Source organism: Carlito syrichta, unplaced genomic scaffold, assembly GCF_000164805.1.
Source record: "Carlito syrichta isolate Samal-C Ts95f unplaced genomic scaffold, Tarsius_syrichta-2.0.1 Scaffold58903, whole genome shotgun sequence".
NCBI classification, from domain to species: domain Eukaryota; kingdom Metazoa; phylum Chordata; class Mammalia; order Primates; family Tarsiidae; genus Carlito; species Carlito syrichta.
Window position 1 is genome coordinate 1 of NW_007002999.1, and position 6835 is coordinate 6835.

The following is a 6835-nucleotide window of genomic DNA, read 5'->3' on the forward strand; positions in this document are numbered from 1 at the left end:
ATCGGCAAACTTCTATTGTAAATGTATTGATATTTATATTATAATGTGTTGTAAATATAATAAGTATGATAGTACTTATAATTTTAAGTATTTTAGGCTTTGGGAACCATACTCTGACTACTCGACTCTGGTACTGTAGTGTGTATATAGCGAAAGACAATAGGTAAGAGGGGCTGTGTTCCAATACATTTTTATTTATGGGCACTGAAGTTTGAATTTTATATGATTTTCTTTTCTTTTCTTTTCTTTTTGTTTGAGTTGGAGTCTCACTCTGTCGCCTAGACTGGAGTGCAGTGGCCGCTCCCGGCCACCGCAGCCTCAACCTGCTGGGCTCCGGCGATCCTTCCGCCTCAGCCTTCCAAGTAGCTGGAACTACAGGCGTGTGCTACCACGCCCGGCTCATTTTTGATTTATTGTAGAGATGAGGTCTCGCCAAGTTGGCCAGGCGGGTCTCGAACACGCGGGCTCAGGCAATCCACTCACCTCAGCCTCCCAAAGGCGGGGGATTACAGGCTAAGCCACCGAGCCCGGCTTCTTTTTTTTTTTTTAACTTGAGTCAGAGTCTCACTCTATCACCCAGGCTGGAGTGCAGTGGCACACTCACAGCCACTGCAGCCTCTACCTGCTGGGCTCAGGTGATCCTTTCGCCTCAGCCTTCCAAGTAGCTGGAGCCACAGCCACCAGGTCTGGCTGATTTTTTGATTCATTGTAGAGACGAGGTCTTGCCAACTTGCCCAGGCTGGTCTTGAACCCTGGGGCTCAGGCAGTCCTCTTGCCTCAGCCTCCCAAATTGCTGGGATTACAGGTGTGAACCACCAAACCCGGCTTGAATTATATAATTTTCATGTGCCACAAAATTTTTTTTTCAACTCTTAAAAAAATGTAAAACACCGCTGGTGTGGTGGCTCCCACCTATAATCTAAGCATTTTGGGAGGCCTACATGGAAGACTTGCTTTCAAGTAATTTCAGGAGTTCAAGATCAGCCTGGGTAACATAGTAAGACCCAGTAAGACCCTATCTCTACAAAAAATAAATTGGCCAGGCTTGGTGGCATATCTGTAATCCTGGCTATTGGGGAGACTGAGGTGGGAGGATGATTTGAACCCAGGAGGTTGATGTTGCAGTGAGCTATAATCATGCCATTGCACTCCAGCCTGGGTGATAGAATGAGACTCCGTCTCAAAAAATAAAAAAATAAAAAATAAGTAAAAAGAAAAAAGAGAAAAGAAAAATAAATCTGTAAAAACCATTCTTTGCTCCTGGGCAGTACAACAGTGGGCTAGTTAGCTTTCAGAACCTTGTCTAGTTCAAACCTCATGCAGTAGAGGAAACTGAGACCCAGAAAGGGCATTGTATGCCAAGTGCCACAACTGAGTTTAAGACCTAGGCTTCCCAAATTCCAGGCCAGAGATGGCCAGGAAACACCATCGCTTACCATTCTGGATCAGGGTGCTGAGGTGCCCAAAGTGTACAGTTCTTTATCATGTGTTTTTAGACCATGGAAACCATACTCTTAAGATTTTGGAAACTTGTGAGCTTAAACTGGTGAATATAATATTCTGCGAAAATGTAACTGCTGGGATGGGAGTCAGAAATGAATAAAATTTTTTCCCTCATCTTTACTCAATTTCTGTATTATTATTATTATTTTTTTGAGTTGGAGTCTCATTCAGTCGCCCAGACTGGAGTGCAGTGGCCGCTCCCGGCCACTGCAGCCTCGCCTGCTGGGCTCCGGTGATCCTTCCGCCTCAGTCTTCAAGTAGCTGGAACTACAGACGTGCGCTACCATGCCCAGCTAATTTTTTGATTTATTGTAGAGATGAGGTCTCGCCAAATTGGCCAGGTGGGTCTCGAACCCGCAGGCTCAGGCAATCCGTACAACTCAGCCTCCAAAGCGCTGGGATTACAGGCTGAGCCACCGAGCCCGGCTCCATCTATATTTATTAATTAAAATTCTACTGAAGGAAGAGCTACCTATTCTCTCATTTATTTATTTATTTGATTATGTATTTGTATCAGCATGAACAATGGATATTCACTTTATTCTGTGAGTTAAAATCCAATGTCATCATTATTTAGTTGCTTACTGTTCCAGCATTGGTTCCTTACTTAAGATCTCCTTCAGGTATGCTTCTGTGTCTTATCAACAGGCTCTCATCATTTTTCTGAGTACTTACTTGCTCTATGGCACCACAAGTTGTTCCAGGCTCCCCTTGTATTTTCCTTGTCTCACCCCTAGAATCACAGTTCTTTTTGTCTTCAGACTCACAGTGTCCAGCTAGGATACTGTTTTCACTGTTACTTAAGTTAGTTTTCTTCCTAATGGTATTCAGAGTGGTGGTGTTAGGTGTAATACAGTTAGGTTCATTGTTAATGTTTATATTGCAGTTTGGGTTCTTCCTACATCTTAGTTGATACTAGTTTATTTTGAGGTTCTGAAACATGACTGAGATTTTGAGAGAGAGATACACACAAAGGTAGGCTCAGAGAAGTGTCACTCCGTCCTCATCCCTACCATACTGTTCCCATTCATGCTTTCTTTGTATCCCTTTCCTTCATACTCTATATAGCTAATTTAAGTAGCTACATTAACCTGTGTTTCTTTTGCACAAATTAGCAGATAGTTGTGTATTTTTATATCTTCTCTCTTACATGAAGAGTGGCATGCTATAGATAATTGTTTGCTTTTTTCATTTAACAGTGTGCCTTCAAAATCATCCCATATCTGTTCTGAGATCTTCCTCATTCATTAAAAAAAACACTTTATTGAGATATAATTTACATACCTTAAGTTCACACATTTAAAGCGTCCAATTCAGTGGTTTTTAGTATGTACACAGTTGTGCAAACATTGCCACAATCAATTTTAGAACATATTTGTATCCCTAAAAAGAAACCCTGATCCGTTAGCAGTCTCTTGCCATCTTCTCTTTCCCCAGCCCTAGGCAACCACTAATCTACTATCTGTATAGATTTGTCTATTTTGGATATTTCTTATAAATGGGATCATATAATATGTGGTCTTTTGTTACAGGCTTCTTTCACTTAGCATAATGTTTTCATGATTCATCCATGTTGTCAGTACTTCATTACTTCTTATGGCTGAATTATATTCCATTGTACCAATATACCGTCTTTTGTTTATCCTTTCATCAGTTGATGGACTTTTGGGTTGTTTCTACTTTTTATTATTTGAATAATGCTGCTATGCAAGTTCTTCATTAATTTTTACGGCTGCATATTACCTCATTGTGTGGATGTACCATGTTTACTCATCCACTCTCCTATCTGTGGCCATTAAGGTTGCTTCCAGTATCTTGCAATTATAAACACTGCTGCACAATGAATAAACCCTTTGCATATGTATTTTTGTATTGTTGGAGGTATATATTCAGGGTAGATTCTAGAAGTGGAATTGCTGGGTTGAAAGGTAAATGCATAAGTAATTTTCTCAGATATTGTCAAATTTCCTTCCATAAGAGTTGTACCAATTTGCACTTGCACTAACAATGTATACGAATAGTGCCTGTTTCCCCACAACCTTGCCAACAGAGTATGCTGTCATGCTTAATTTTTGCCCGTGTGATAGGTGAGAAATGGTGTCTCAGTGCTGTTTTAATATACATTTCTCTAATTTTGAGTGATTCGAACATTTTTTCATATGTTTGAGAACCAGTTACATGTCTTCTTTTGTGTCATATTTTTTCTCCCTTTGTCAAGCTGTTCTTTAGCTTTTTAAAAAAGTTGTGGTGAAATATAAGTGACGTACTATTTTGCATTTTAAGTATGCCATTAAATACCTCCATATTATTGTACAGTCATCAATGCCATCTATTTCCAGAACTTCTTTTCATCTTTTCAAACTGAAGCTCTATACTCGTTAAACATTAATTCTACATTCTTCCCTTTCCCTAGTTCCTGTCAGCCACCATTCTTTCTGTCTTTATGAATTTGACTACTTTAGGTACTTCATGCAATATTTGTCTTTTTGTAACTGGCTTATTTCTTAGTGTAATATCCTTAAGGTTTTCTTTTTTGTAGCATGTGTCAGAATTACTTTGTTTTTTAGGACTGAGTAATGTTTTATTATTTGTATGTACACATTTTGTTTATCCATTCATCTATCATTGAACAGTTGGGTTGCTTCCACCTTTTGGCTGTTGTAAATAATGCTGTGTCCTTCCATTTTTAAGAACTATTTCTATATTAAAGATATTAGTCCCTTATTGGTGGCATATGATACAAACATCTTCTCCCAATTTGTCAGTTGTCTTTTGACTTTTTTTCTGATTTCTTTTTTGTCATGCAAAAATCTTTAATAGTTACATTTATTAATCTTTTACTGTCTCTGGATTTTAAATCACAGTTAGACAACCTTTCCCTAATACTTAATACTAAGTATTAATACTTAGATTAAAGAGGAATTTACTCATGTTCCTTTAGTCATTGTATGGTTTCATTTTTATCATTTAGATTCCCAATCCATTTGACATTGCAAATTTGATGTGAAGTATGGATCTAATTTTAACTTTTTCCATATGTCCACCAATTCATTCTAGCACCACTTATTACAAAATTCATCTTGACCTCAATCATTTGATATGCCACCTTTGCCATATATAAAGTTCCATATGTACTTGAGTCTTGCTCTCTTTGTCTATGCATGCACCAGTATATTACATTGTTTTGATTATTAAGGCTTTAAATAGTTTGTTTTACTATTTGGTAGGGTCTGTCCTCCCTTATAGTTTTTTGTTTTTCTATATAAATTTTAGTATCAACCTATTATCTTGTTGGTATTTTTATTGGAATGGCATTGAATTTATAAATTAACTTGGGGAAAACTGACATGCTTATATTTTTGAGTCCTATCCAAGAACCGGAGATTTAATACCACTTGTTCACATTTACTTTAGTGTTTTTCAGTAGTGTTTCAAAATTTTCTTTTTATAGGCTGAATTTTTTAAATTAACTTTATTCCTAAATATTTAATCATTTTATTGCTATTGCAAATGAAATTTTTCTCTACCATATGTCTTCTGTTAATTATTTGGGTATATAAAGGCTATGTTTTTCTTTTGTGGGGGGAATGATTAGGAAGCGTTTTATTGGCCACTGGAGCAGAGATTTTTATTTAGCAGCTCAGCTGTGATGCTCCTCTCCCCATGTTATTTTATTTATTTATTTATTTATTTATTTATTTATTTATTTATTTATTTCAGTTGGAGTTTCACTCTGTTATCCAGACTGGAGTGCAGTAGCTGCTCCCGGCCACCGCAATCTCGACCTGCTGGGCTCCAGCGATCCTTCCGCCTCAGCCTTCCAAGTAGCTGGAACTACAGGCGCGCGCTACCACGCCTGGCTGATTTTTTTATTTATTGTAGAGATGAGGTCTCGCCAAGTTACCCAGGCGGGCTCGAACCCGCGGGCTCATGCAATCCACTCACCTCAGCCTCCCAAAGTGCTGGGATTACAGGCTGAGCCACCGAGCCCGGCTCCCCATGTTATTTTACACAAGAGTGTAAAGGGGACCTTGTATTGCAAAGAGATTTCTAGTGTCTCTGGGGCACAACGTGGGTCTTCCCTGGGGCCAAAAGAACTCCATATCCATTTCCACACTGGTCAGAAACAATTACCCAGTCCACAGTGGCTTTGGGCCTTAGTCCTGGGCACTGGCTTTCAGAGAGGCTTCCTACTTCCCTGTCATCTCCTTGGGCAATGGCAGCAGGCCCTGGCAGAGCCCCTGCCCTTCTACTTCACACATGCACTCCCTCAAGCAGTTCTTTTGAGTTGGCTGGGTGAGAGAGCTGCTTTTTCTCCTGCTCCTCTTTCTTGAGGGTTTCTTCAATCTTCCCCAAGATCTTTCTGATGTGCACTATGATCTCCTTATTGTTCTTGGTCTCCACAGCCACTTGGACCTGTTCCCCAGAATCTAAGTAAAATCACAGGAAGGGTGATGGCGTTGAGTTTTTTTTTTTTTTTTTTTGAGTTAGAGTCTCACTCTGCTGCCCAGGTTGGAGTACAGTGGCACATGCACGGCCACCACAGCCTTAACCTGCTGGGCTCAGGCGATTCTTCTGCCTCAGCCTTCCAAGTAGCTAGAACTACAGGTGTGCAGCACCACACCCGGCTAATTTTTTTGATTTATTGTAGAGACACGGTCTCACCAATTTGTCCAGGCTAGTCTGAAACCCATGGACTCAGGGAATCCTCCCACCTCCACTTCCCAGAGTGCTGGAATTACAGGCGTGAGCCACTGTGCCCAGCTGGTGTCATGTGCTTAAACATCATGATCTGTACCCAAGGGTTTTTGTATTGAATCTAAGGTATGTTGAAAAACACACATTTCCTGGCGCCCTTGGCCTGCTCCCTGTGTGTGTTGTAACAATTCATGGTCTTGACATTCACTGAATCCTTGAACACCATGTTCCCCTTGCTGAGATACTGCAGGGTGCGGCGGATAGGGAAGCCGCCCTTTATGGACATGGCAGTAGCGGCGCTGGTCAAGCATGCCGGAGCCTGGGGCCGAGCAGCAAGAAGACAGCAAGCGACTGCTGCAGCTGGGTGAATCTCACGCCACTTTTCCCCGGAGCCAGTTTCCACTTACTTGATTTTTATGTATTCTTAAATTGTGCTACTTCACTGAGTTATTTTATTATTGCATAAATTTTGTCACTGACTTTGGAATTTTCCAGATATTATATCATCTGCAATTAGTAATAGTTTTTTTTTTAACTCATTCTTTTTTTTTGAGTTGGAGTCTCACTCTGTTGCCTAGACTGGAGTGCGGGGGCCGCGAGCGGCCACCGCAGCCTCGACCCGCCGGGCTCCAGC

At 40.5% G+C, this 6835-nt stretch overlaps 1 pseudogene; it reads right to left on the reverse strand.

The window, feature by feature from the left end:
* Positions 1 to 5660: 5660 nt before the first annotated feature.
* On the reverse strand, positions 5661 to 6508 carry LOC103251593 (annotated as a pseudogene).
* Positions 6509 to 6835: the final 327 nt, after the last annotated feature.